The following is a 13,929-nucleotide window of genomic DNA, read 5'->3' on the forward strand; positions in this document are numbered from 1 at the left end:
CTCGCAGCTCATTATTAACACGAGTAATAAAGACGGTGAGTGCCAGCTTAAGAGCAGCGGTATTAAGAGCTTATATCTCTTTATAGCCCCTCACTCGTGTCATGATCCACCCGGGCTCGTGAACAAGGAAGGGCTCGAGGCACCCTCGATAGACGGACGCTCCGCAGCGTGGTGGTGCTGAACGATGACTGACCGGCGAGCAGCCGTGCTCGTCGGTGTTTATTGTGGTGCGGTGAGCAATGTTTCCTGTCGAGCTTTAGCAGGCCACCGAGCTTGGCGGGCGAACAAACATTATGCCCGAGGGGGCGTCACATACTTGCTACAACGCGTGTAAAAAGTTGTAAGTTCAATGTAACCGGGAAGAAGTGGCACGAACCAATTACATAACTGAGCAGTCGTAGAACTAAGGCTTACTTTCTTTTCGAGACACAATATTGGCAACGAAAATTGTGAGATTTTTGTTTAATTGAACAACGATTTTTCTTCTTTCAGTGTATTTTGAGTTTCATCAGGCAGGTTCTAGAAGTTGCTATGTAAACTATGTAAAGAACGGTGTGTTTAATTTTTTACTTTCTTTAAGTAGATGCGCATGGCTATGTAAAACTTGATTAGCTTGTCAAGGTGTACAAATTATCACATTCAAGTGCAAGCACTGACCTAGCCTGACCGCGGTGTTGCAGCACAACTTGCCGGAATCATGATTCACTCAAATTTGTGCCGAATAAATTTTAGGTATGTAGTCGACCGATAAAGGTGAATATCTCAGGCTGTTAGTGAACGACGTCATATCTCTGAAAAGAGGCTTTTTGAGGTAGAGAACCACATACATTTGATGCCAATAAGTGTAATTTTGCCGGAACCTTGTCCAGTCGGGTAGGTGGGTTTCGGCGTGGGATCTTCCCAATGGTTTTCTTCGGATGGTGGCGTTGAGTAGGCAGCAGTCACTGCCGAGGGTTTCCGCGGTGTTGGCCCATTCTACGTGTCTAGTGTTTTGGCGAAAGTAAGGCCCGTACACGGGACCCGAATCACGGAGGTACCCACCCGCGTTGGATGTGTAGGGTCAGTGTGAAGAGTCAGGCCCAGCGTGAACGCAAGTTCCCCTAGCTTGCGCCCGGGCTTCTTTTCACGCACGTGCTCCCAAAGTGTGGTGTGAGCGTTGGAATCGCCCCCGATCACCCGGGGGGTCCCCGCCCGCAGGCTTCAGGGCGCGAATGAAGAGGGCTACGAAAGTTATATGTTTGAGCTTGAGAGAACAATAAATCTTCAGTGTGTGTGACGATTAGTTTCTTAAGCGGAAGAAGGGTGACCTTCACATAGGAATATTTAGTATTGAGCTCCAAATCAACCTGGTTGGCTGTATAAATTTTGTGAACGCAGATACAGGAAGAGGGGTCCTGGTGGAACGTGGCATAATTTGTAAGGGTGGCGTCGCTTCCTGGCTCCGGCAGGACAACCACCGCAGGCAGTGAAGCGAATGTTAAGAGGAATCACCGGAGATCTGCCCGCTTGGTGCGGTAGCGGAATCCCCGGCAGTTGCATTAAGGGTGTGGGTGGTTGAACGGGTACGGGGGAGCGCCTAATTTGAGGGATGTCTGCCGTGGTCATTGAAGTGAAAGAGCGATTGTAGGGACCCTGGTCCGAAGCCAGCACTCGCGCTTAGGGGAGCACCCTCCATTCCGGTGAGCGAGCCGCTGTCATTGTCATCTACTTCAGTTTCAATGGCGCGGCGCGACGTATTTGGATAGCGGCCAGACACGTCTTTGATAAGACCAACGGTTAGCCGGACGCCACGCGAGGATTGGGCGACGTGCTGCGAGACGATTGTGGGTATACTTTCAGTCATTTCGCTATCGCGGAGGTGATTGCCGCGGAAATTTGACTTTCTAGGGTATTGAAACGGGCCTGTATACGGGCCTCTAGGCGGGCCTCAAGTGCAGCTTCCACGCTCAGTGCTGCCTTCGCTGCCGCGTGCTCAGTTTACATAGGCTCAGTTGCGGGTAGAGGGCAGAGTGGTAGGCTATTTTGATTGCGATTCTAGGAGGGCAATTTTCTTGAGCAGCATGTAAATTTGGCCTTCGAAAGGTGCTATTTTGGTGTGCTCGGCACTGCGTGCCGCAGGTGGTAGGGAGGAGGAAGCAGCCCTGCCCGTACCCCTCACCTGCGTTGCGCTTTTCACGGCGTTGGCCCAGGCCCTGGCGTCGCCGCGTGGTGGAGACGTCGACGGCTTTTCAATGCCGCCGTGTGGTGGCACCTGCGTCGGCGGTCGTTTGCCCCCTCCTCATGTAGGCGGTGCCGGCTTCTCGGCGTTGCTGGTATAGGCCGTTGACCATTACATCAGTAATATACAGGTTTGCAATGCAGGTAATCAAATCAAAGCTGCAAGTATGCGCAGAAAATAATGGCATTTTGGGAGAACTTCAGAACTGCTTCAAAATAGGTAGGGGTTCTAGGATAATTTATCTTACTTAGTATATTGAAACATGAAGACTAGAAAGCACACCTTTATATGTGGACTTTTTAGACATTAGATGAACGTATGACAAGGTATACCGCAACATTTTGCGGGATATTCTGACAGGGAAACTCTTAGGCGACAATTCTCTACAGCATTTAAGAGAGATTTGCCTAGAAAATGCCGTTTGCGTTGAATGGGAAGTGGTGAGGAGTGATGAGAAAGTTGATATCAACAAGGGACTGAGGCAGGGGTGCCCTTTATTCCCACTGCTGTTTATGATGTACATGGTGAGGATGGAAAGGGGCGCTAGAAGGAAATAATATTGGGTTTAATCTCTCATACAAACAGGCAGCTACAGTAGTAGAGGGGCTTCTTCCAGGTTTTTTTTATGCGGACGACATTGTGTTGCTAGGTAACAAGCAAAGTGATTTGAAACGTCTCGCTAATATCTGTAAACAGCAAGGCAACAATTTAGGTTTGAAATTTAGCGTTAGAACATCAGGTGCTACGGTATTCAATGAAAAAGTGAACAAAAAGTGCCAATACATGGCCAGGAAATACCTCAGCTAAAGAATATAAATATCTTGGTATAGGGATTAACGCAGGCAATAGATATACGGAAACCAGGAAAAACAATATCGGTAAAGGGGAAGAGAAATGCGGCCATAATGAAGCACAGAGCACTTGGGGATACAGTAGGTACGAGATCTCCGGGTGATGTGGAAAAGTGCAATGGTTCCGAGACTTACTTTTGGAAATGCGATGTTTGCAACCAAACGTCAGTGGGACGTCTCGCATTGGGCGCTCACGGGAAGACTACAAAGAAAATTGCGCAGGGCGATATGGGCTGCACAAATTTTGAAGTCACGAAAGCTCACAGTAAAATTCATTATGAAGAACGACTGAGGAATATGGAAGAAACTAAATGGGCTGGGATAGTGTTGAGGTGTTTGTACAGGAAAAAGATTGGTTCACAGTGGAGGGAAAGAACTAGGAATCTTACCTGCAAGTGTACGGCCAGTAGGGTGAGCAACACTGCAACAAAGAACGTCAAGCGGAAAGTTAGAGAGTCTAAAATAATCTCATGGGTGGCGGCAAAGGAAAAGAAACCTGCCATGAGTAAACTACCGTATTTTCGCGATTCTAAGCACCCCCGATTCTAAGCACCCCCCCTCTATTTTCGCGAAAAAGTTAGGAAAAAAGTTTGCATGCGAATCTAAGTACCCCCTATTTGTTAGGAAGAGCGCGTAGCCAATGCCACGAAACGCGCTTGCTCACTCTGGAATCATTACTCGGCGGGCCTGCAGGCACGTGGTCGATGCATCTGTAGGACGCGTTTCGCGGCCATCTGACCCCGAAGGTAAAGACAAAGCTTCGGAACATCAACAGCGACGTGGTTCGTGATTCCAGGTGGCATGACGCCAGTGCTGCCCTTCAAAGCCCTTCAAAGCCAATCTCCCACATGAGTACGAAGAGTGCGTGCGAAACCCTGACTGGAAGAAGACGCCGACGGGAAAGCTGCAGAAAGCGTCCCCATCAACCATCGCAAAGTGGATTTCGGACGCGTGGAAGAAGTTCCAAGTGGACATTGTGGTCAAATCATTTAAGTGCTCGATCACAAACAACTTCGACTGAACGGAAGACGACCTGCTGTGGGATACCTAGAGCAGCGGTTCAAGCGGTGCGACGAACTCGAGTGGCAGTGATAGCGAGTGAGCATCCTACACAAGCAGTGGGTTCACTGTGTCCACCGATTTTTCTTTTGAATGTTTGCAAAATAAAATGTTATTTCTTGCACCCATCTCGTCGTGATGTCGCAGCGAAGAGAGGGAGGAAGGGCGCGTCATTCTAGGTTTTTCGAATCTAAGCACCCCCCCTCAGTTTGGGCATCGCGATCGTGAAAAAAAGGGGGTGCTTAGAATCGAGTAAATACGGTACTTAAGGGGAAGCTTTAGCTCGAGTTCTTCTATCTAAATACATGTAAAAGAAGAATTCGTTTTTCTCGGCAACCAGTGCAGCGAATTTGACGATGTTTGTTGTATTTAAAAGAAAAACTTAAAATCTAGTGACTGTTGGTTTTGAATAATTGAGTTAGATCGTCGATTTTTTATTCAAAATTGTCAAAAATCGAAAATTTTCAGAAAACGAAACTATCAAGTTTACAACTCTGTAACTCAATAACGAAAATTGATACAACAGTTTTGTAAATTTCATATAATGGCACATCTAAATCGGACAAAATTGATATGTCAGACATGAATATAAAAAAATTTAGTAGCATGGAAATGCAGCTTTTGCAGAACCCTTGTTACCAACGTAACAAATTCACGTAAGATGTAAAATGACACATGGAATTCGTCCGCTTTGAATGATCTCATGGATGCCATTTACAGAACCGCGACATCTGTTCTTGATGCAGAGCTATGGATTTGTAAACATTGTGCTTCTATTTTTTTTTTCAAATTGTGGAATATTTGAAAATCTTTTTAACAAAATTTAGGCTCTAAATCGAAATTCCACTTCCAACAGTCACTAGAACTTAACTTTCTCTCTCAAATGCAGCAAATTTAATTAAAATCTGTCCAGGTGTTATCTCAGAAAAACGTTTTTGCGTTTTACTTATATTTGAATAGGCCGCGTCGGAGTTGGGCCAGAGCTAAAGCTTCCTCTTAAGAGGAAAAAACGAAGTCAGGAAAGAAGGAATTTACGATAACTCAAAGAGGAGCTCATTACTTTTCGAAGCGACATCAGGATTTCTTAGATCACGCGCGTATAAAGCGAGATATGAGAAGAACGAAGTGTGTGCTTGCTGCGGTAAAGCTGGAAATGATGGATCATGTAAATTTAGGCTCCAAAGGAGGCTCCAAAGGAGGCCTTGAGCCCTTGGGTTCAGCGAGAGCAGGGGGAAAGTAAACATGTCCGCATTAAAGATTAGTTAGAGGCCATTGGAAGATTGGTCGAAGAAAAGTAAGGAAACGACAAAAAACGTAGACTTAAGAAATACAAAGTTCACAACAGGGGGTTAGAAAAGATGGTTATGGGAATGGATTGTGCGTTTTCTTTTTTCTTTATCTAGGTGAGACATTACGCAGTATAATAGCAAGAGCTTGGTGGCACAACTTAGCACTCCGTCCCAAAGGAAACTCTCGTAACAGCGATCCACCCATCCATGCTTTTTTACCGGCTTGGTGACTCACCGGGGAAGCCAAGATGGCAGTTTTACTTCTTGGCCGCCATTTTCGTCTTTGTCCCGCCCTTCCGGTCGGCCATCTTGCGTATGCGAAATTTCACCGCACTATCCCGCGAGTTTGTGGCGGGTGCACCGCCAGAAACTGAGCACCGCCGAACACCCAGTCACGGAGATTTTAAGGAATAAAAATGAAGTGAAATGAAGTGAGAGGCCCGCATCCCCTCCACAAGCGTGGCTTGTTGCCTGCAGACTCCGCACCTGTTCCCCTATGTGTTCGTACATGCATCCGCTCGGTGGCCGACGGCCCCACAGAGGCCGCAGGCCGGGATCGCCCGATAGTAGTTTTGCGCTCGGATGAGCATGTTTTCATAGTTCACAAAGCGCGGTTCTTATATCGCGGTGAACGTGAGCCGCGCTTTGTTACAGGAGCCGAATTTCCTCACCTTGACGATGATGCCTGGTCACCACCGACGTCCGCATGCCAAGTTTCATCCAAGACGCCAGCGCTCGTTTCTTCCCTGGCGGAACGATTTCTCCTCCCACGGGTATATGGTTTCGCCGCTTCCCGTCATGGTCGCGCCCGCGCTTAGCTGGCGCTGCGCGTGAAACGTCTCTTGTTTGCGACGGTGCCTCTTCGGATGAGTGGAAATTATTATTGCGTTGTGAACTGCCATAACAGCAATGCAGACACGAAAGGGTTGTTGCCACCACTTAATTTCTGCCGATCACAAGATAATGGTGCGGAAAAAGCAGACGACAGAAATGGATTACTGCGGTGCGTCGAACAAAGTAAGTAAACAACGGACAGACGAAGCGATCTGGTTCCTCCACATGAATCCACATGGATTTCATCGTCACTGGGTAATATGATCCTTTTATTCAAATAAAAACTTTCAGTTGTTAGACCACCGCTTGTCCTGCCTCCTTTCTCGTGCTTCGTTTGTGTCTGCGCTGCCCAAGAATGGAAACAACTTATGTTGCATGCGCTAGCAGTGGCCGGAGTTCACGCGTGCCGAGAAATTGAATATGTGCACGATGCATTGAATATGACCGGAGTTAATTCCTGCATCACCACTGCAGTGATCGATCGAGGTACTGGACGAAACACGGCCGCGTCTGGGTCCCGACGGCAATGCTGAAGCAGAAAGGATTACTAATGCTTTCAACTTCCGTCCCTTGACCACTGCTACAATATTGCCAAAGAATTTACGATGCTGCCTCTATTCTATATTGTAGAGGACGTAACAGTTAAAATTGTGTGCGCATGTCGTACTTAGGCTATGTGGCAATATATTTTGTATATTTCCGCCCAGTGTCGATGGAAGTCCATTGTCTCCAACAGAGAAAACACGGATTTGTACCAAACATTTTTTGGAAAACTGCAAAAATGACTTAAGCTGACAGGCGTTGTATGAGCAGATGATTTTTCTGGCGGCACATACCATGTCGTTTCCGATTACCTGCTCCGCGTCACTTACATGGCTAGGCAGATGTGCCCTTTCGCCGCATTGCAACCACGACAATAATCGTCAAGCGCCCAAATCTTCTTAAAGGTAAGTAGAAGCGTGTACATAGTCCATCGAATAAAACGTCCACACGCACAGGCACACACCACGCCCGGTACGAAACGTGCCCAAGCACGTGCAGTGCAAGAGGCAATCAAGGCGGTGTGAACGACGGATGGGAGAGGGGTGCACCGGGCGAGTTGAATTTTACCCGCATGCGGGGCTCTCACGCCGGCCGTTGTCTATTGCAGCTGCTGCCGAAGCGATTCAGTGCTGTCGCTGTTCCTGACGGCGATGATGCCGTGGCAGACATCGCCTCCGTCTCGTCGGGAGGTAACCGTGGAGCGGAATCGCCCCACACTCGGTGTTTATGGATATGTCCCCGAGGAGCCGATCTGCCGCCGCCGGGTTCGGGGTGTGGATCCCTATGAGGTTCTGTTCACGGGACGGTAGAGCCGTAATATACCTCGTCACCTCGAGCCCGAGGTAGGCCGTAATGGCGGCACCATAGCGGTTCTGCGAAAAGGAACATGTGTCGTGTGCAGCGACACATGTTCGCGTGGCTTCCAGTTTTTAAGGGCTTGCCCTTGCTTCCCGCAGCACGCGAGGCAGGAGCCAGCGTCTTGCCGGTTGTTGTGCCGGATTCCGGGCCGGCGACAGACGCCGCTATATTTGCTTGAACGAGCGAGCGGTGCTCCACCGCTTCAATGACAGATTGGTGCCGAAGTGTCAGAATAACAGCGGGATTTTTGTCCTCTGATGTTGAAACCGTCATCTAGGCCATGTCGTCGGAATCGTAACCCCTCAGGAATGACGCGGGTATCGCCATTGTACCTCGGGAGGTCGGTTCCACGCCACCGGGCGTCGGCGTTGCCGTTCGGCCTAACGGCCTCGCCCACGTGGTAGGGTGTAATTCGGTCGTAAAATCTTCAAAAGTGGGCCCACCTAGTGCACTATGGTATCCACGTGCTCCAAATGGTTTGCCGCGTCGATTGACGTCGGTCTTGTTGGTGTGCAGAGAATTTAGCCGTGGTTCCAGCAAAAAATCGACGGAGCCGATACGCCACGTCTTACTCCGTCGCGCGCTCGCAGCCTTCCCATAATAGTGAAAAGGCGGTCAATCATTTTCTGCTATAGCCTCATTTATTGGGCTCCCGGTATATTAATGTGTTCCTTCTGCACTTCGGTACGGCACCACTGCGTTGTTGGGCAAGGTGAGATGTAATGTTTGACCGATTTAGACGCATTTCAAGCCATGTAGGCTTTCTTGGTGGAACCTAGACTTGTGACGCAATTAGCGACAAAGAGATCGGCAGTTTCTGTGCAGTTAATTTCAGTTAATGACTCGTACTGGGACGTGTTTGCGACGCTTTCTATGGACCCCAACATTACTGTAACTTATCTCGGTAGTTTTTGGGCACGTTTGCAGCACCCGGCTTTGTGACGCAGTTAGCGAAAAGTAGCTGGACCGTGTGACGAAGTTTCGCATGCGCCGAATCTTAATGGCACGAGTTTGTGACGCTTTCTCTGATTTCCAAAATGATTATAATCAATTTGGTTAACATTGGGGATAAATTTGAATCAGGCTCGCCGCGCCCGAAGTTGCGACTCCGTTGGTGAAGTTCGGCCGTGGTGACAAGGTTATTTTGGCGTACGCTAAATCTTAGTGGGAAAAGTTTCTGGCACTTTTAATGGCCCCGCAAAAATGTACCTTCTTTCGGGACTCGCGCTTCTAAAAAATGCGACGAGCGATTGCCAACAGTGATAACACGGGAGTTTATTGCCGAGGAGCTCGAAAATTAAATCTTCTGAGCGACTGAAAATAGGCTTTGCACCCGCGCATTTGAGGTGAGTGCTTGTACAAGGCGTTCTGAGAGCGTCTAGCATGGTCTGGTTGAGAGGCTGTGTTGGGGCCAGATCTGTGTACGTGGCGTACCATCGCGTTGGCTGAGGTAAAGTTGTTTTGGAAACGCGCAGTCAACAATGTATCTGCGCTCTCAAAGGCAGGAAATAAAGCCAGGGAATGCTTGGAAATCGGTTGTTTTCGTCATGTTTTCTGTATGGTATTGTTTAGGATGAGTCGGGTATTAGTCGGGCGGCAGAAAGTTAGGTGGGTGGATGAGATTAAGAAGTTAGCAGGGACAACATGGCCGCAATTAGCACGTGACCGGGGTAGTTAGAGGAGTATGGGAGAGGCCTTTGCCCTGCGGTGGGCGTAGCCAGGCTGATGATGATGATGATGTTGGGAATTTTCTGCGCCATTTATGTAAAAGCGAAGTGCTTTTCTATGTAATGCGGCCCATCCACCACTTTTCCACGTTTAGTCTCTACACGCAGTAATCCCATAAGGCTTAACATCAGAATGACATATGCTTGTAATTTATTTATTTCCGCTGATAGAGCTTCGTACGCGAATTACTGCTGCTTACCTGATTCCGCAATGTTGGATGAATGCACAGACAATCCGGAACAAGCATTTATATAGAGAAAAATAAACATTGCCTCATTTCGTAAAGTGTGTGTGAGATAAGTTTATTTGGAATCTGGCAAGAGGGAGGCCCACCCCTGGAGTCGTCTAGACGGCCACTGAGAGGTGTTTGTCCCCTACGGCCTCTGTGGCTCGTTGGACGGAGGTCTTGGAGGTCTTGGAGTTCTAAGGTGAGCAGCGCGGCCGACCACCACGCCTGTGTATTTTCTGGAGAGACCGCCATTGTAGCGGTATATTTTACATACCCATAATATGTGTTGAAGGGTGGCTCTAGCAGGCTTGCATAGCTTGCGTATATCGCTATCGTGTATTTCGAGGTAGAAAGTCTTTGATTGCACAGGAATTGTATACGTTTCTGTTTGCAATCACCTCCAAGCAACGGATGCAACTCCGTTCAGTTTAGTGTGAGGTGGTGGCAATATTTTCCTCCGATTTTGTCCAAGTCTCCCAATGAGTAAGCAGCAACAGCTCAAGTGTCTTCGACGATACAAAAACTGCTTTTTGACTTAAGGGCAATTCGATAAACACCATTCGCAAACCGTCACATGATAACCAAAGATCACGCTCGACCACTCCGCCAGAGCCCTTCCCGAGTTTCGACACGAGAACTGGAAGATATAAAGCAACAAATCGATCATATGCGGTTCTACGACACCAGCGATCCGCCCGTGGGCATTTCCTGTGTTCTTGGCGAAGAAAAAGGACGGAGCCTACATTTCTGCGTCGATTATCGCCGACTGAAGGAGATTGCGAAGAAGGATGTATACCCCCTTCTACGCATAGAGGACGCATTGGATCGGCTTTTAAACGCTAACTACTTCTCGTCGATGGATCTTGAACTGGCTGCTGAGAAATGGCGATGGAACGAAGAATGATAGGCGTAATTTTAAGAGGCAGAAAGAGAGCGGTTTGGATCAGAGAGCAAACGGGTATAGACGACATTCTAATTGACGCGAAGAGAAAAAGTGGCGCTGGGCAGATCAGGTAATGCGTAGAGTAGATAACAGTTGGACCATTAGGGTGACAGAATGGGTACCAAGGGAAGGGAGGTGCAGTAGAGGACGGCAGAAGACTAGGCGATGCGACGAAATAAGGAAATTTGCGAGTGCCGGTTGGAGTCTGGTGGTGCAGGACAGGGGTAATCGGACAACGCGGGCAGAGGCTTTCGTTCTGCAGTGCCCATGAAATAGGCTGATGATGATGATGACTGGAAAATAGAAGTGGACACGGAGCGGGGATCGCGAAAAGACCATTTTCATCATGTGAGACGGTTTCTGTGAGTTCAAGGTAACACCATTCGGAGTGTTTGACGCCTCCAACGTTCCAGCTTGTGATGGACATGGTGTTAGCGAGGTTGAAGTGGTAGACCTGTCTTGTTTATTTGGATGAGGTTGTCGTCTTGACCGGAAAATTATACGATCGCCTTAGGCGGCTTGGGGCAGTACTAGATGCCATCAGGTCATCAAGGCTCATTCTGAAGCCGGCAAAGTGCCGCTTCGCTTACGATGAGCTTCTGTTCCCAGGCCGCGTCGTCATGAAATCTGGATTCCTCCCGTAACCAAAAACGACATCTGCCATCGCTAGCTTTCCTAAGCCCAGTGACAAAAAGGGCGTACGCAGACTCCTTGGCCAGTATGCCTATTCGTGAATTCCTTTTCTTGCATTGCCGAGGCATTCAGTTTTCTCAGAAAATCAGACGTTGATTTCAACTGGCAAGCTCGGATAGCTGAAGCCTTCTATGAGATTAAAGAACGCCGGCAGTCACCACCAGCACTCGCGCTCTTCCACGAAGTCGGCCACACCGAAATCTACACCAGCGCAAATAGCCTTGGTCTCGACGCCATCGTAGTCAAAATAAAAGACGGATTTGAAAAGACCATTGCTTACGCTAGCCGGGAACTGGCGAGAACAGGAGCTAATTATTCGACGACAGAAAAAAGAAAACCTTGCCATCATTTTGTCTACCACGAAGTTCCGCCCTGGTCTTTACCTATATGAGTCGCAAGCGACCACCATGCCTTGTGTTGGCATGCATATTTAAAGGACCCTTCAGAGCGCGTCAAACGATGGAGTCTCAGACTCCATGTATTTGACATCGCCATCGTCTACAAATCGGTACGGAACACTCTGATGCCGACAGGCTGTCACGCGCACTTACTGAACCGCCAACGGAAGGCGAGCAGGAGGGCGCCGCCTACCCAGGAAGAATAACCGCAGACGACTTCACCGAACAGCAAGGAGCAGACGAGGGGTTACGAAGCCTTGCCGGGTACTTAGAAGGCAAGAGCGAAGTTATCGCTATGGTATTTCGGTGTGGACTTTCTCGTTTTTCTTGCGCGATGACGTCCTCCGGAAAGAGATCTTCTCCCCAGTCAGCACAGATCACTTTCTCTTTGTGTGCGCATCACTCCCGCCAGAAGTCCTGCACTCCCTGTAGGACGATCAGGCAGCCGGGTAGGTTGTTTCGCGTACCCTTGGAAGGAATACAAGAGAAGTAATATTGGCTGCCGCTGATCAACGACGTCGCCCGTTACGGCAAGAGATGCTGTGGCTGCTAGCGCCGCAATACTCTACTGACAAAAGGCCAGCGGGATTTCTACAGCCGATCCAGCCTGCTTGCCCATCCTTTCAGCAGATCCGGATTGATTGTAGGAACCATTTCTGACGTGAACATGCGGAAATAACTGGATAGTCATGGCGATGGACTAAATTAACGGCAGCATTTAAACGAAAGCTCTGCCGAAAGGTCGGCAGCCGAAGTGGCAAAATTCTTCGTCGAGAACATCCTGCTGCAACATGGTGCTCAAAGGTCGTCATCACCGACAGAAGAACGGCATTTATAGCAGAGCTCACGCAAGCCATTTTTGGATACAGCCAGACAAGCCACAGGAGGACATCTACCTACCACCCGTAGACTAATGTTCTTACGGAGCGGCTGAACAAGACCCTCGCCGACATGCTAGCAATGTAAAATTGACGTCGAGCACAAAAGTGGGATACCATCCTGCCGTACGTAACCTTCGCTTACAACAAGGCAGTGCCAGAAAAAAATGTATGTTAAGACGTACAAGATGGTTTACGGAAGGACCCCAACAACGACGCTTGAGGCCATGATGCCACACGTCACCGACGAAGGAAGTCTGAACGTCGCCGCCTATCTCCAATACACCGAAGAAGCCCGACAGCTCGCCCGCCTACGCATCAAGAAGCAGAATACGACCGACAGCCCTCACTAAAAAAATTTTGATGACGCTACGTGGAATACTAGCCCGGCGCCCGTTTTTGGGGTCTGCACTCTGATACGCCGACGTGAACTTAGCGAGAAACTGCTACGACGCTATTGCGGATCTTGCAACATCATCTGACGTATTGGCGCACTAGTCTGTCAGGTCGTGCCAGACGGCATTTTGCATTAACGGCGGCGCCGCGCACGACCTGAAGTAGTCCACGTGGTGCGTATGAAGTCTTTCTACATCCGTCGACGAACTTAGGAACTTTGTTGGTTTGTTGTTGCTCTTTCTTTATTTTGCGTGGTTTTGCTTTCGCATTCGTATTCGTTGGAAGCATCCGGACGATGCTTTTCAAGAGGGGGTACTGGCACGCGCACTAGTTGAGCTTTGTCGGGTGACCGCTTTTCACCTGCTAAGAAATGTTAAACGCTATGGCTGAGCGCAGGACGCGCAGGCAGTATGGAAAGTTTCTCAAATGTTATCGATGGTTCTATCCGCTGTATGTTGTCACCGATCCTGGTGTAATCTGATTGTATTCGTTACACGAATTGCGTAGTACCTTCTCGAAGACATGCGGGCTCCAGCGATTACTCTGGGACCTTTGATGACTCATGCAGAAATGCCGACGCGCTTGACCCCAAATCAGTTTTTCGACGATCGTCGACTGTGCTCGTCGCTATGGCTGGGATTAATTGTTACTTGTTTTGCTGGGCACGAGTTCGCCCAATAATACGTGAAATTGGTAACTCCCATTTTTGACATTGTTTCTTTCTGAATCATCACTGCTACGTTACAATATCACAACCTACAAGGAAGCCACGGAGAGATCTACACAAAGCTTATGCGTGTAACGATGCTTCTCACGCATTCCCTAAATATATCCGGCAAGGAAAACTGATTACAATTTGGCAGTGTCAATTCATAACAGCTCTTCATGAACAAGGTTTCTGTTCATAGCACAAGCATTCTTCCTTTGCGTCTGTTAGGGTCCAATAAAAAATAATATCACCAGAACATATTTATCGGTGCATTAACTTCGAATCTGGTGTCATTATGTACTT

The sequence above is a fragment of the Dermacentor andersoni genome, chromosome 10, assembly GCF_023375885.2.
Source record: "Dermacentor andersoni chromosome 10, qqDerAnde1_hic_scaffold, whole genome shotgun sequence".
Taxonomy (NCBI): Eukaryota; Metazoa; Arthropoda; class Arachnida; order Ixodida; family Ixodidae; genus Dermacentor; species Dermacentor andersoni.